The following is a 17,654-nucleotide window of genomic DNA, read 5'->3' on the forward strand; positions in this document are numbered from 1 at the left end:
TCATTTGAGTCATCTTAAGCTGATTCGTCAAGACCTGACCCACGGGACTAGAGGTGTAAAATGTGCCGGCCCAGCACAGTACATAAAATCACGTGTTTAGCGTGCTATGTGCCGTGCTGGAGATTATGACGCGACATGTTGTGCAGTGTTAGAAGGCGTGTTGGGATGGGTTGTGCTAGAAAAATAAACGTGTTGCGTCGTGCTGAGCTATGTCAGGCACATTTATTTTATATTTTCCAATATAAATGTTTTCTAAATATTTAGGTATTATATGTGTTATTATGAAAGTAACAACTTTAATAGAGTTCTACAGAGTTGGAAAATACTTTTGTAGATTTATATAGATTTAAAAAAAGTCAACAAATTAACAACTTTAAGAGAGTTCTACAAAGTTGGAAAAAATACTTGCAGATATTTGTAAAATTGGCCTAATTCCTGTAGAGATTTGTAGAGTTCTAAAAAGTTGTGAAAACAAGATTTCTAGAGGATTATATAACAACCAAACATGACAAATCTAGAGAATTTTAGGGTTTTATAAAATTTATCCTATCCAAAACGTTGATTGCAAATTAAATTGAGCACCCATCATAATCTGAAACAATTTAGCCATCAATGGAAATTTTCATTTCAAAATCAAAAGAGTTTGATCGTATCATATGGTGTTTAGGAATAATTAAAAAAGAGAGAGAGAAATGAATCTAGAGTACAGGTGTCAGCGTTTGCATCAACTTGAAATAAAATAAAATAATATCTAAACAAATAAAAGATAATGAATGGAATTTTAAATTTTTGTAAAAGTCTCGTACAATCTTTCATATTTTGCAAAACTTTCTTTAAGGAAAAAATACACAAATGTTATTCAAAGTCTTAAAAATTGATAAGTGTGCAAAGTCTTTAAATTTTCTTGTTTATAACGAGTAACACAAACTCTGAGCGAGATTTTACAAGTATATAACGAGTAGCATATAGTTACAAGGAGTTTTATAAAGTTTAGAACCAGTAATACAATATTTTGGAAATCTATTAAAGTATCTGGAACTCACAAAAAGTTTTTTTTGAGTAAACCCCCGTTAATCAACATAACCGTAGTAAAATGTTAATAATTGGCCAAAATAAAGGTTATTTTGTGAAATAGACACAAAATGATGTATTGTGCCATGTTTTGTAGTAGTATTTTTTACATATTATGACGTGCTTTCTTAACGTGTTGTGTTGCGCCGTGCCACGTGCTAATCAGTATCGCGTACTGTGCTGGCTACTCTGCCAATTTGTCAAACTCAGCACGTCTCGTTTAACTAACGTGTTGTTCCGTGCTGGGCTAGATCACATGCTGGACTGAACTGGGCTCAAATTTTAGCATGTTGTGGTGGGCTGTGCTCGTGCTGGCACAACCCAATTTACACCTCTACACGCAGTCATCTGGGGTTTCTTCAGATTTTATTGGAGGGTAAGCCCAAAAATAGGGGTTTATTTCCAAACTATTGTTTTGTAAATCCGGGCACTTGTCCATCCTTGATATTAGGACCCTTGATCAAGTTAAACCCATATGAGGGATTGATTTTTTCACCCCGACTCAGAATTGGTTGAATGACCAAAAAAAGATATTAAATTAAAAAGTAATTTGTAAATATCATGTAAATGAATAATTTAATGATTATTGTCCCATTAGTTAGATTAGAATAAATACTACAAACATATAAAATGATACTATGAAGATCAAAATATAATAAAAAGTCTACCCATGTGACCTCACTATATATGCCAGAATCTCAGATACATGCAAGTGTGTCTATCTAGGACTTAATCACTTCGATAATATCATTAGCAACAGCACACAGATTCTGAAAATCGCATTGCCTTTGTGCCAATCCATCAGGATATGCTAGTGGAGGATGGGCTGAGCTAAAGGAATTTTTGCAATCATCAGCATATGAGAAACCAAGAATCAATCCTCTACGTGCGTTGGCAAGATGATCAGAACTCAAATCTTCAACAGTTACCTCAAGTGCAGTCTTTGAATTGTCATAAAACATACTGCATCCTGTGACCACCTTAACTGCATGAATGTCGGTGTAAGATTTAACAAGCTCGTCGAGTATGTAACTACTTCCCCAGCATTAATTATAATCTTGGCTAGACCCTTTACATCGGCTTCTTTGCTGGCTGGATCAGCGTTTAATGAAGATTCACAGAGACCAGGCAACCGCGTCTGTTGACAAATAGATTGGATCAATCCAGCATCTCCTGATCGATACAAGAGACGATTCTTGAACGAGGAAAATGAGGGAAAGAATAGAGATCAGGCAGACCACTGATGGAGCCATTTTTTCTTTTCCTTTTCTTGAAATTGTGTTATACGATATCGAGAAGATTTGTATGGATAGTGGAATGGGAAAGTTAATGTTGGTATAAAACAGTCGATTATGGGAATAAAATATTCTAACTTCATTACACATTTAATGGGAGTCAAGATACTTCGTAAATTGTTGAATAGAATAAAAAAAAAAAAAAAATTCGTAACTTAAGTGTACCTATATTTTTGTACAACACAGATGCTACATTACTACCAGTAGGTAGAGGTAAAAATTATTAAATACCAGAAACAAGTTAATAAAAGCTCTGCGGGCGAAATCGAGTCGACCCAGACGACAACGATTCACAATTTTCAGATGACCTAATCCTCTCAAATCTTCCGGATCTGATATATTATCATCAAAATCATCTATTTACTCCTTCAATCTTACAATATCTTTTCATTAAATCAGATCCCTATACTCAATCTTCAAAATCAGATGAAAAAATCGATTCCCATGATGACCAATTTCAATCAAGAGTAAACTTAGGATTCTCGCGGGCTGAAAGATAGATTAAGAAATGGGGGTTGTGGATTTGAAGAACTGATGAATGACACAATTTTTCGAAAGGTATTTTGTTTCTTCTTCCTTCTTAGCTTTGTTTAAATCTGATTTCATGATAGGGGTAAATTTTAATTTTGTTGATTCGGAAAGAGTCTGTTCATCGAAGTCTATCTTATTCCTGTTCTGTGTTAGTATGGCTTGATTGCTGACGTATGTTATCTTATTTGTATTACCTCTTCTAGGGTAGACGTCTAGGATTGATTATTGTTTTTCAATTTATTTGATTCATATTGCTGCCATTTTCTTGAATTTCATTATCACGACTTGCAAGGTTTTTTGGATTTTATTCATAGAACATTATATTTTGCCTAATCAATTATATGAATTAAATTTTTCTGTTGGTGATGAATGGTGTTCTAAAGGAGCTTCCAAAATGTTTTTTTCCTTAAACGTAATGAGAAAATTGAAATGTGAATTGTATGTTTGGGATCTCAATAAATCTGGGGTTTAATTTGGGGATGAAAAGGTGTCAGTAAAAATAGACTCTCTCTTGTAGTGTCTTAGTTTAATTTGGTTATTAGAGTTTCTTAGTCTTTGAAAGATAATGAATACCTTCGTATCAGTCCTTAAGCTTTTGTAATGTGTTTATTGTTTGTGTTGGTCTTAGGGCCAGTGCCTTCTGCTCTTCTCTGATGTAGTTTACTTCTTGTATTGTTGTATGCTTTCTTATGTCGGTGTAAAATCTTCCTATTGCTTTGTATCTTTATTTGTAGAAGAAACTTGCTAGTTGAATAACTGCTCTGAATGTTATGCTTTCTTATGTCGGTGTAAAAGCTTCCTATTGCTTTGTATCTTTATTCGTAAAAGAAACTTGTTAGTTGAATAGCTGCTCTGAATGTGATTGTTTCCTTGTTTTTTGTTGGTGGTGAATGGTGCTCTAAAGGAGCTCTCAAAATGATTTTTCTTTGACGTGATAAGAATTTTGAAATGTACGATTAGGATCTCAATAACTCTGGGGTCTAATTTGGGGTTTATAAGGTGTTAGTAAAAGCAGACTCTCTTAAAGTGGGTTATTAGAGTTTCTTAGTTTTTTTTATTGATAATGAATTCCTTCATAATAGTCCTTAAGCTATTCCTTCTGTGTTTGTTGGTCATGTGGTACCTGGGGCCAGCGCCTTCTGTTTCTTTTTTCTGTAGTTTGCTTCTTGTGTTGCTGACTGTTGTCTTATATTGGTGTAAAAGCTTCCTACTGCTTTGTGTCTTTAGTCGTAAAAGGATCTTGCTAGTTAAGTAGTTGCTCTGAATGTGACTGTTACTTTGTTTTTTTAATCCTCGCATGCAATATGCTCTATTTTTATCCCTGTTCTTTAGTGAGTTCTTTACCTCAATTTCCTCATGTCTCCTTTCTTTCCTTGAAAGTATATTGCCTAGACATAATTTTGAATTTAACTTGTAAAGTTGTGCGCTTCTTGCCTGTTCTGAAGATGGTTTAAGTTTATGATGGTTCATTTCCCTTTTCCTCTCTGTTTGTTGTTCCTCCTACGTCTCTTCTTTAGGGATTTTCTGAAATAGGAGGGCAAACTTTTTTGGCCTGGTTCTATTTTTTGCAAAATCTTAAGGCTTTCTGTGCTTGTTGTGTGATATGTAGTTATAGGTTAGACTTAAAAGTGAGAATCTCTTATAAACATCTACTTTGCATTTTGAGTTGTCTTTTCTATCCGTTGAATATGTGTATCCAAATGAAGATCCCCCCCTCAGTTCCCAACCCCAAGCTCCTCTGATCAATCTAACCCCCCAGGTAAGTCCTCTAAAACTACTATTTTTATATCTTCTTACCCATCCTGTTATATTTTATTTTTACCCCAACTAATCTCCTGCTATTTAATCTGAATTTTTGCTTGTTATCGGATCATAATTCTTCTACGACTGTGTAATAGTTTTATACAATCTGGGTTTCGTATTAAAGTATTAGGCAGTAGTTTTTATGACTGAATTAGCATTACCTTACCTTTCTGTCTCTTGTAATTTCCTTGTAAGTGGTGTATTATAAAGCACACCTTCTAAGGTTCGGTTTTAATTCAACTTTCTAAGTGCTATATTATAAATCACACCTACTAGTTTATAATTATAAACATCATGTTATAGGTTTTAATTAGACTTCAGAAATATTTCATGTAAGTGTTGTGATATAAAGCACATCTTCTAGGTTAATTTTCGGCGATTTTCATTCTTAAAGTTACTTCTTATCCTCATTATGACTATCCTAGCCTGGAATTGTCAAGGCATGAACCTTCCATCCTCAATTCAACACTTAAGAGGATTGGTCTCTCTTTACAAGCCCAACATTTTGTTTCTTTCTTAAACTATAGACACCGATCAGCATATGCGAAACCTATCACAATCCCTTCAATTTCATAATCACTTCTCAGTCCCAAAAATTGGAAGGAGAGGCGGTCTCTGTTTAATGTGGGAAGATAACCTAAATATCCAGATTTTATTTTACTCTCAAAACTTCATCCATACAATAGTTACATCACCACCCCCCGGACAACCTTGGCTATGCACGGGTATTTATGGCCCGCCACACCCTGATATCAGGAAAAATCTTTGGCAAGAATTTCTAACAATCTTCAGCAACATCGACCTCTCCACACCATGGTTTCTCTTAGGAGACTTTAACGACGTCTTAGATCAATCATAAAAAAAAAGGAGGAAGGCAAGTAACATATGCTCAATCTCAACCGATCCTCACTCTAATGGACCAGATGATTTTTATTGATCTGGGGTTCCGAGGAGACCCCTACACCTTGATAAACAACCAAATAGGTCATGATAACATTCTAGAAAGACTAGATAGAGCAATGGCGACCCAACATTGGCGGACTACGAATCCACATGCAGCAGTTACTCATCTTCCAAGGATAGCATCTGATCACGGCCCAATTCTACTACAAGAGAAAGCAATGGATTGGCAAGGAACAAAAAATTACATATTTGAACACCCGTGGCTTTCTCATCCCCAGATCAAACAAGTGGTTGAAACAGCTTGGGAACAACAACAAGATATTGAACCTACCCTTGATCTTCAATTAAACTCATAACAACCGAACAAATTCTCTTGGAATGGAACAAAGAAACTTTTGGCTACCTACCAACCATGATCAAGAAATCGACAACCAAGATAAAGCATGCTCAGCGTCAATGTGCTACACAATCGGGCGGTGACCTGGAATTTTGGCTGATCCAAGAAAAACAACTAAGAATCGATCATGATGAGCTACTACAATGTCATGCGACTTACTGGAAGCAAAGATAAAGAATTCAATGGTTGCAATCGGGCGATCTCAACACAACCTTTTTCCATACTAAAGCTACCATTCACAGAGCCTGCAACAATATACAACAATTACAAGACACACAAAACAACTGGGTTAGCAAGAAAAAAGACATTGTTCAACTCATTCTGGATCATTATTCTCAACAATATACGGCCCCACCTACAGTGATAAATGAAGATCTTTTTACAAATATCAGGCAAGATTAACTCCCAGAAATCAGACCTGCTTACGAAAGAATAACTACATCATAAATCAAACAAGCACTCTTCTCCATAAACTCCGAAAGTGCTCCTGGTCCAGATGGTTACACAGGTAAGTTTTTCAAAGTTTTCTGGAAAACAACTCATTCCCAATTGATAGCAATGGTTCAATGTTTTTTTAATAATCTAAACACGCATCCTCTCATGAATCACACAAACATAACAGTAATACCTAAAGTAGACCATCCTTCAAAACCTTCACAGTATAGACCCATAGCACTTTGTAACGTCACATATAAAATCATTGCAAAAATCCTTGTGAACCGAATTAGACCCCTTCTCCCTTTCTTAATACCCCTACCAAAGTGCTTTCGTGCCACAAAGATCAATCCACGAAAACATGGCAATTGATGGAGAACTCTTCCACCATATCAGAACCTCAAACCTTACCAAGGATCCAAAAATAGCCCTCAAACTGGATATCTAGAAAGCCTATGATAGCTTAGACCGGGGATTCATCAAAACCTCCTTTATAAAACTTGGATTTCCATCATCCTTTATAGATTACATTATGCTATGTGTCACAACAGTTACTTATTCGGTCAACATTAATGGTACACCTCATGGCTACATCAACCCAACTAGAGGTATCAGACAAGGAGACCCTATCTTCCTATATTTCATCATATGTGCTGAAATCCTATCTACAAACCTAGGAAACCTTGAAAACCAAAATTTAGTTCAAGGACTCAATATCTCCAAAAAAAGCACCATCCATTACTCATTTAATGTATGCGGATGATTTACTAATCACCTATAAAGCCTCGGATCAGAGTAACCAACACCTTAATACCCTATTCCAATCATATGGTACTTTGCAAGACATGTAATTAATACTTCCAAATCAGTAATAATTCATAACCCAAGACTATATCCAATCAAGGTAAATAATTACAACAATTTTTCGATATGCCGACAACATCAAAACCTCCAACCTATCTAGGCATCCAATTCAAACAAGGTAGAACATCCAATAAAAATTCGCACCCCTCCTACAAAGATTAGCCCGGAAATATAAAGGATGGTTGACAAAATGCCTAACTCCAGCTGGAAGACTCACTCTCATCAAAACCTCCCTTATCCCCACCTCAAACCACATTATGCAAACACAAAACCTACCCAGTACTGTTCACAAACAAATAGATCGTATCACTAGGAATTTTTCTGGGGTCATGACTCAAAAATTAAAAAACTTCATCCAATAGGATGGGATAAAGTAACAAAACCTTTATCCGAAGGAGTGACAGGCATAAGAAAAATCAATGATCATAATAAGGCTCTTCTCATGAAAAGAATTTGGAATTTGCATAAACAACCTAACTCCATCCGCGGAAGTCTCTTCAGTGCAAAATATTTTGATCAACAACCTATTCTACATTCAAGTCCTCAATGGAGACAAATGGCATCAACTGTCCTACCATGCAACAACTGATTTTCCATAGTATTGGAAATGGTTTATCAACTCCAATAGAAGCCAATTGGATTCCACACTCACCAAATATAGACCCAACATAATGTTACCCATTCCGAATGGTAGCAGATATCATTGACCCAATATCTCATAACTGGAATCAAGAAAAATTAAGCACCCTTCCCAATCCTATAGCCCAAAAAATCATAAACATCCACCTTCCCTAGAATAACTCACGGGATAAAATTATCTGGCCACACTCAAAATCTGGAAAATACACTGCATCTTCGGGATACAAATGTCTAACCCATGGTCAACCAACTCATACCCCACTTCCACCTACCAAATTCCTGTGGACTTTACCATGTCCACCAAAAATTCGGCTTTTCTTGTGGAAATCAATCAATGAAGGATTACCAACCTTCTCTCTTCTACATCATATCCATTTACCGACTCTGACATATGTCCCAGATGTAATGTTGATCCAGAATCGGCGAGTCACCTTCTAATTCATTGTCCGACAGTGAATACTTCTTGGAACACTTTGCGCACCCAACTTACAAACACATCAAACTCCAACTCCCCCCTCATTCTCACATTAACACCTCACACAACCATCTCCAAAATCCTACAAAATCTGCACCAATAACTGTAATATCCTAATTTTGCTTTCTTTTTTGGACCTTATGATTGCTAGGAATGATCTAATATACTGCCTGACACAAAAAACTACATCCGAAATCTTAATCCGGGCTCAAAAACTGCAACAAGAGTTCACTGCGGCACTAGATTCCTTATCTCCGGTACTACCAGGGGATGCATCGATATATAACCACCCAGGAGGAGACAAAAGAATATCTACAATATTAGTAGGATGGTCAACTCCAAACATCAATTGGATTAAGATTAACACATATGGAGAATCCAGAGGTCACCCAGATTTTGCGGGAGCAATTTCATTCCGATGCTCGAACTTTAATGGCTTTAGCTCAACCTTTGGGAATTACGACTTCCTTAACCGCAGAAACTTGGGATCTACTATTGGCTTCAAGAACGGCAATAGAAAGACAATGGCCAAAAGTTCTCTTTGAAACTGACTCAGAAAATCTTTTGCGCTTCATCACATCCTCTACTCCACCTCCTTGGCACATTTCAGGGATGATTGAGGAAATAAAATATAGATTCAGACAGATCCCACATGCTTCTATTCAACACAACTACAGGGAAGGAAACCAAGCAGCAGATGGTTTGGCCAATCATGCGGAAGATGTAAGTCAATTGGGAAACTCATCAACCAAAATATGGGACCAGGCAATCCCGCTTTTTATTAGTCAAATTTTATTTCATGATTCCATGGTACCACATACCCACGACAAATTGTAAACTAATTTCATATCAATAAATTGCATGCTTCAAAAAAAAAAGTAGGTAGAGGTGAGACTTAGGTTAGTTGGGCGGGTTAGAAGGCTTGGCCGAGACAGACCCGAGCTAGGAATCTTTTGCGCGGATTTCCCAACGAACCCGTGGAATCCATGGAGGGACTGCTAAGTCCATCCAAGTTATGTTCATCGGGTTCCCCGGATTCCTTCAATTGGCCCAAGTTTCCATATACGAGTTTGTTAATACAATAATAACAAATTTTACTAACAATAAGATTTAATTGCTCCATTTATATCAAATTCCAAATAACTAAATATTATTTACAATAATATAAACTTTTTTCATATTGAATGATTAATGACATAAATATAATTTATATTTTCATTATTAGATTTGAAGATACTATCTAAAAATTACTCCAAATATAATACCAATTACAAAAATAGTTTTATATAACTATATCATAGTTTTTCGGGTCAGGCGGGTTAGTAACATTTGTGCCCATACTTTCCCAAATTTAACTCGGGTTTATAAAATTTATGCCCAAACTTGTCCTAAGTTTTGAAATATGTTGTCCATATCCGCCCAACGTTCGGATTGGGCATTGGTTGGATGGGTTAACCCAACCAAAGTCCCACCTCTACCAGTAGGTTAGTATATTTAAAGAAAATTATCCGAGTTTTTTCAAGCGACGTGGTTAATCGGAGCTTCTGGTTGATTCTGGCCCCACCTTACTTTTTTGTTTTGGTAGTATTATAATAGTTTGGCCAACAATATCAGATAAAAATATTTTCTCCACAATATATTTTTTCAACCAATCACAATGAACAAAATAAATACCTAAAATAACTAAATGTGATAAAATCTTATAACATTCCGAAAATAGATAAAAAAATCTGCTATATGCAATCATAAAAAAAGAAAAATATCATCATCATGATTTCATCACAAGAAACATGTATTGTTCATCATGATTTTATCATAAAATTAAATCAATCACAGAAAAATTATAATAATAATAATGTCCAATGTCCGGTTACAATATTGTATAATTAAACTGTTGATAATTAAACTATCTCCAACTATAATTCAATTGAAACTAAAAAATCAATAATCAAAATTTACAAATAAAATACACAATGAAAAAAGGTGGATGCTAACCTGTAGATAGAAACGTGCTTCTTCTTTTGTACTTTTTTTTATTAGTAATCCTGCCCAATATTCAAAATACATAATCATTAGTATAAAATCGTGGAGGTATTAGTACATGACTAAAGCAAACATAAGAACCAAGAAAAAAAAATCAGTAAAGCTAGGAACAAAGAAAAAAAATTAGTAAAAAGTGTAATCGACAAAAATGAATGAGATTTCAATATTATTTGTGTTAACTTAATGTTCATTTCATCAAAATATAACTCTTTTCCCTTTTTCTATTCGGTAAATATGGCAAATTTTGTATGTGTTCCAAAGGAAGGTTAGTTTAAGGTAAAATAACATTAGTAAAAAACTAACAGAGTAGGTAAGCCCGTGATTTTCATTACTTGAGCTTTCTAAAATTAACACGATAGGTAAATGCATCAAGCAAAAAATATAAAAATCTTAGATGATCTTTTATATATTGTGTAATAATTTTCCGAAACAAATTTTTTTATTTATAGGTTTTTTATTTATGGGTAATTTGTCTCTTTATATAAAGCATCGAGCATAAGCCAAGCCCCATCTTTCGTCGTCGCCTTTCTCTTCTAATGGAGGTATTTTTTTTTCTTCTTTTCTCCGATTTGTTATTTTGTTATTTGATTCACAAGCAGTTGTTTCTTTGCAGGTATTCCCAAGCCGTTGAATATTATTTTAATGGGAATTTCTGATAGATTTATGTGAACCCAACTCAGTTATACGACTCATCGTGGTATAAATCTGAAGTTTCTTTTATTTCAATGGATTTGTATTTTCCTGGACAAAGTTGCCACAAGACCAACCATTAATCAGCTTCAGAATGGAAAATTAAGGGAAGAAACTTTTTCCGATCGACCAAATTCTTATCACAAAGTGTTGTGAGACAAGGATGCGTGCTAAGATTTTTCTTCCACGTGCTGGTCATAGGTTAAACATATATGATGATTATTTATAGCGAAACCAAAAAACATGGATTCGGCACGTCACTACTCAGTATTGTGATATATGATGTATTTTTATTCTTTTATTATGCTTGAGTAACTTGGCTTCTTTTTTGTTTTTGTTCAAGGATCAGATTCGAAGAGGCTGATTGTTCACTTTGATATCATTGGAATCCACACGTCTTTGTTCATTCCACAGTCAAATTTTAAAGCTCATCAACTCAGTAAATAATGAACAACAAAGGTGCGCAATTAACAACATACTCTTTGCTCTATAGTATTCCAGACAACCACACTGGAATTGCAGTGTACCTTAAAACAAATGTAATTGCTGCTCATTTTATGGTTTTTGTTGATATCATATTTAGACTTTGTAAATCCAGACTATTCACAAATTTATGAATTTAGTCAGATAAAATGATATACTCTGATATAGATGCAATAATTTGCAATTGTTTTGTGATTTCCCGGAATATCCACAATCATAGAACCGCTTGATAACATGGGTATGTAGATTATTAGGTTGCAGTTCTGCACATACTAATCCTTTGGACAATGATTTATTTAAAATAATCAGCTAGGCATGGGCCGCATGGCAAAGTCATCCAACCCGCTCTTCTTGGTGGTAGGCAAGTACAAATCATGCATCACATCCACAGATTCGACCCTTCATTATGTTGCCACTACAAGATACATATATATAAGGAATTATATTTTATTATTTGTGTTCTTGGCCAGATTTTGGCATTGTAAACATTTAGTTGTGGTGCGATGGATCATTCACGGGGTATTCCTTCTACTGTAACGTTGCGAACTGCAACACCATCACTAAATATCAGAGAAGTCTGTTACTAATTGTTAATAGATTTTCAAGCATGGTCATGGAAGTGGGAAATTTGGTTGTTTTTTCTTGAAAGTGGGAAATCGGGTTTGGTACTGGTAATATTTTCCTATAAAGATGTTTGAAAATTAAGCCAAAATTGATCGGAACGGATTTGACAACACTAAAGTATTGCCTCGCTCTTTTATGTACTGTGTTGATTTTATTATGCCACGCAAAAAACGCACCCATTGTGAGGGTCTTTTTTTTTTGATACATATCAAATTCAAACCGAGTACCAAAGAGATACAAATTCAAACAGAGTACCAAATAAATAATAATAATAAATAAAATTTATAATCGGAAACACATGGAATTGTTAATGTTATATAATTAAAATGAGCTCAGATAGTTACGAGTTTTAAAAATACACGACACAATTTAAATCGAGTACCAAAGAAATAATAATACTCCAATAAATTAAAATGAACCCATATGGTTTACTGATTTTATATAATTCACGAAACTTAAAGGTGTGGATGCGCTCGGCATACACTCAGTGTATGTGCAATCCTAGATTATAATTTTTTTGGCTGAAAAGGTTGATGTATAAAATAAAAAATATAATAAGGCCCAAGGGCCCCCATTTTAGTTTGTACAAATGGTTAGGCTCCAACTACATAACCTCTGTTGCAAAATCTTTCTATTATCTGGAGTCAAGAATGACTTTCCAGCGAATGAACAAGTCTCTAAAAGAGATTAAAAAAAACCATTTTTGATGTCCCCCTAGATATATATGAGATTCTTAATCTCAATGATTGTCTCTGCTACACTCTTGGGTCTCTTGTGAGCCATTGCTCTTCGGTTTCTCTCATTCCAAAGTGACCAACACACTGGCAACATGATCAGAGGTCATAACTTTCTTTCTCTATTTCTTCCTCTTCCAAATTATAGTATTGTGATATACGTGTTCACCGTGAGTACCCACACGTATTCATGAGTTTAAATTAACTCAATATATATATGGAGTTCATGTACACATTGTTATGTACAATTATTGACTCTCTTCAAATATGGAATCCTGATCAAAATATGTGTTTTATAATATTTACACTTAATAAACTTAAAATATTAATCACTGCATAATTTTTGTGTACACATAGATAAATCACGCGTGTGAAACAAAATTCACGGGCACGTATATATTTGCCCAATATATATATAATTCACGAGCTTATGTCTTATAATCCTCGCGTACACATCCGGAAATACACATACTCATGCAATTATCTTTAAGAGTCGGTATGAAAAATATAATAGTCATTACAAAATTTACATATCGATTTTCAACGGGATATATCAGTGTTCCAAGATTGCACTTCACCGGTGAAATCACCATATCAGTCTGGTCATCAAGTATTATGAAAATATTCCCAAGTAAATTCAATTTTACTGAAGAAGACATTCTAATGCACTATGGAAATATGGTTCTTATAATTATTTCTATATTTTTTCCCAATTTTTGTTTTATTATATTCTCTTTATGTTCTTTAAATTAGAATTTATTTTATGTTTCTAATGATTTGCACGTAACTTTTTTTTAGATTTCTCTAGAGAAACTTAATTTAAAAAAAAAACAACATTAAGCTATAGAAAGAAATCATTGTCTGATATTCGTTTTATGTTAATAAATCTAATCACATAAAATATTCGAAATGGAGGAATTTATAGAAAAATAAAATCATGCAGCAGAATGATGAATTTTTTAATATTATGATGTATTGGGATCGTATATTGGGATCTCTATTACGCTTCCACTCAAGAATATATTAGAGAGAAAAGAAATATTATCTCCTAAATTTTTTAAGAAAATACACAGAAAAAAAGGCTTAATAAACATAAAAATGTTGTACAACGTGAATCCCTAACATTTTATATGTGAGAAACAGACCCATACATCGCACGGGTGAAAAACTAGCATAAATAACACCGCCAACTCACAAACACCGGTCCCTTCACAAATCCTGGGGGAAGGGGGATTGGCCCATTCTTTATGAATGAGAGGGTTTTACTTTTCCATTTCTGTTGCATGTCTGAAAGTAAGGACACTTGATACGTTATTCTCGAATGGATATGTAAAGTCATTTTCTCACAACGGGAGAATAGATTATCGATGATAATCGAACATATCGTCCTCAATTATTGTAACCAATGAAGTTTATATCCAACGGTAAGAAGACAAATGTACTTTCACTCCTCTAATTATACTCACTTTCAAACACTCAACTCACACAAAAAAAAATTTGTTCTCTATAATTTTATTTTCGTCATTAAGATTTTATCTAAGTTTTATTCGAGTTCTTTAGATTTCTCAATTAAAATGTCTCAAATTACATCCCAAGTCGACAATCAATATCAACATTGTGGTTTTTCTGAAACCAAACTTGAAGCTTTATTGGAGCAATATAAGACCCATGCATCTTCATCATATAATTATAAGAAGCAGCATCATCAAAATCCAGTTAGCAAGTGATGGTGTTTTTTTTTTCTTGCAAGCCCATTGCCTCCCAAAAAAGTAAACAAAACATTGACAACCCTAAGATCCGTAGGAAGTCTGAGAGTTCAATTAAGAATCAAAATTGAGTTTGTCGTGAACTGGAAGGTGTTCTTCATATGAATCTGACTCATTTAGTCATTTGGGTCATCTGAAGTTGATTCGTCAAAATCTTCCCCGGACCAGTTATCGGAGATAATTATTATGTAAGCTCAAAAATATGAGTACATTTCCGCCTACTGGTTAAAAAATCTAAGATTTTGATCCATGATATTAGGACTCCATATCAAGTTGCATTCCCCAAAAAATGTCCCACCGAAAAGAACAACAAATGTTTTCATCGATGATTGTAGAACAGATTGTATGACTTGATTAAGCCTTGGTAAATTAGCAGAAGGTAATTCATCTCCACATAATGGGTATCCAGTTAGAAACAACACAATTTCAATCTCAATGCTAATACCAATGTTAAAAAAGAAGATGAAAAGGTCAGAAACCTAGAAAAGCAACGAGAGACGCAACAAAAGAGCACCAGAATGTGGTTCAAACGAGTTCAACTATTCCGAATATAAGGAAATCGACAGTCAAGTAGAACAAGTTAAATAGAAGAGAAGATGGGGCATGGTGTTAAGGAAACTCCAAAAAAGTCGGCGTTTGTGATTATAGGGATTTTAACATGAAAAAACTACTTTCCGTGAACACTTCAAAAACGGATGCACGAAAATTTAGGTTATGAGCAACAAAAAAAATGCGGATAACGTGGAACAACAACCGAAAACAAACCCCACAACCTATCTAACATACGAATGAGGATGACTATGCCGATGTCTCGGAAGAAGATAGAGAGGAGTACCACTTTGATTGAATGTAATAGTTAAGTTTTATTTAATTTTGAAACTAAATGTACTGGTTGGGTTTTGACGACCGCGCGTAGTTCAAAAATGCACAGTTAGATCTTCCTATAGCTTTCCACAAAGGCCTCGGTTTTGAATTATGTCAATGGAAAGTCTACGGTCTCTTACAGGACGACCATGGTACACTACAAGATTAGGACTCAAGTTTTTTTCTTGTCCAGTTGGGGTCACGCCGGGTTTCCTCAATGACCATGTTATGCAGAAGTATGCAAGTTAGCATAATTTTGTTCATTTCTTGAAGGTCAAAAAAAAACGACACGACCCATAGACAATGGCGAACTTCCTTTCTCAGAGACATTTTTTGGGTAATAAATTACTTCATATCCGTCGAAGTCGTTGCTCCAAAACCTATTTGACTATAGGTTTGAACCAAAGTTACCATTATGGATAGATCTAGTCTGTAAGTCAATACCCTTGAGTATAGTTACTGTCTTTGAAGTTGAATCTAATGTATAGCGCGAGCCCATGCTTAATATCTTCAAGAAAAAATTATTTATGCAAAACATAAAAATTATTTTGTGAACTCCCGATCCAAAAAAAAAAATGCCAAATCCAACAATCATAAGTAATCGAAGTTTTCAATTACAGTTGGTTTTAGAAAGTGACCCTTATATTGATCTTCCCATGCAACTAACGTGCGTGATATTCCCAATGCATGCAATCAAGACTATCTAACATTCCTGAAAGACCCTAAGTTGTATTTTCGACAGTTATTCTATCAACATCTATCTGAGTATGTATTCGTAAGAATGTCGGACCAAAAAGCTTGACTATTGTTTCGCAAGATATTTTGAGATACCTAAATGCAGTTGTTTTTCTCATAAAGATGTACTCATATGTGAAATCCGTTGGTACCCGAAAATATAATATTCAGAAGACTGCAGTGACCTTTTGTTCAGGATTAAAGCTCGTACGTGTCATTCATCATACTGATAATATAATAATGGTTGTACATATCGTGCAATAAACCTTTGAGTCAAATTCGGCTCATGCGGAATCGACATTGAGAATTTGCATCGGAATATACACATCCAGGATCAAAATAATCATTATCATTTTATCTTGGTAAAAATATCGATCTCTCTACATCCACCTTCTAGTCAAAAAAAATTGCGGCTCTAAAGGCTTTGGTATCATCCCAGAATGTAATTAAAACATAAATTTTCGTGGCCTTCTAGCCTCATTTTGCTCTTCATCCATTTGACACAAAATCTTTACATATATACATTTGTTTCTCTTCTCGATACAAAGTTTCATCCATTTCCATAACTTCCTCAGAAGAACCTAAATTGGAATTCATGGTTGAAAAATTAAATTGAATAAAATTAATAGAAAGTAGATTGGGTAAAAGAATGTTGTGATTTTGAAGGATAAAAGTGATTAGTATATATTGAGGGGAAAATATAGTTGTTTGGGTGACCGCGAGAAAATACCCGTTGGTGGCCTAGGCTAAGCCGCTAGTGGCGGAGACTAATACGCTAGCGGCTGAAGTCTAACCGTCGACGTCAAGATGTCAACCACATGGCCTAACCTAAGACGCACATTTCTTCTTCTGCCGCCAAGTTCATTTTACCATATTGGAAAATCCATTTTGCGCTTCTTCGTGGGTTACAAATAATTTTGTGTGTTCATTTCTATAGCAATTGCCCTAAAAGTATTACGTTCTATCAAATAATTAATGCCAATTAATATAACTAACATGCCTGAATAATCAATTTAGTAGACGTTATAATTCATATGCAATTGTAAGGATGTATCACTACGAGCAATAATAACAATATGTTAATTATAATCATAATCTATCGAACAAATAAGCACTCAAATCAAATGTGATATTCTTAATGAATCATACAAGATAAATATTGTTACAAAACTAATTTATTAATCAAATATCATGTTTGAAAAATCCAGCCAAATCCTAACAAATAATAAGTAAATAACTATTCATAATTGTGGAGTGCATGACAACATAATTGAATTATAGAAGATGAAAAATATACGGGGA

At 34.5% G+C, this 17,654-nt stretch overlaps 1 long non-coding RNA gene across 1 annotated transcript; it reads left to right on the top strand.

Moving 5' to 3' along the window:
• Positions 1 to 11,082: 11,082 nt before the first annotated feature.
• LOC113321849 lies at positions 11,083 to 12,045 on the top strand. The gene is made up of 3 exons (XR_003346890.1): positions 11,083 to 11,153; positions 11,496 to 11,605; positions 11,939 to 12,045. It is a non-coding gene; the product is annotated as an uncharacterized LOC113321849 (long non-coding RNA).
• The last annotated feature ends 5,609 nt before the right edge of the window (positions 12,046 to 17,654 follow it).

Source organism: Papaver somniferum, chromosome 11 (assembly GCF_003573695.1).
Source record: "Papaver somniferum cultivar HN1 chromosome 11, ASM357369v1, whole genome shotgun sequence".
Classification (NCBI taxonomy): Eukaryota; Viridiplantae; Streptophyta; class Magnoliopsida; order Ranunculales; family Papaveraceae; genus Papaver; species Papaver somniferum.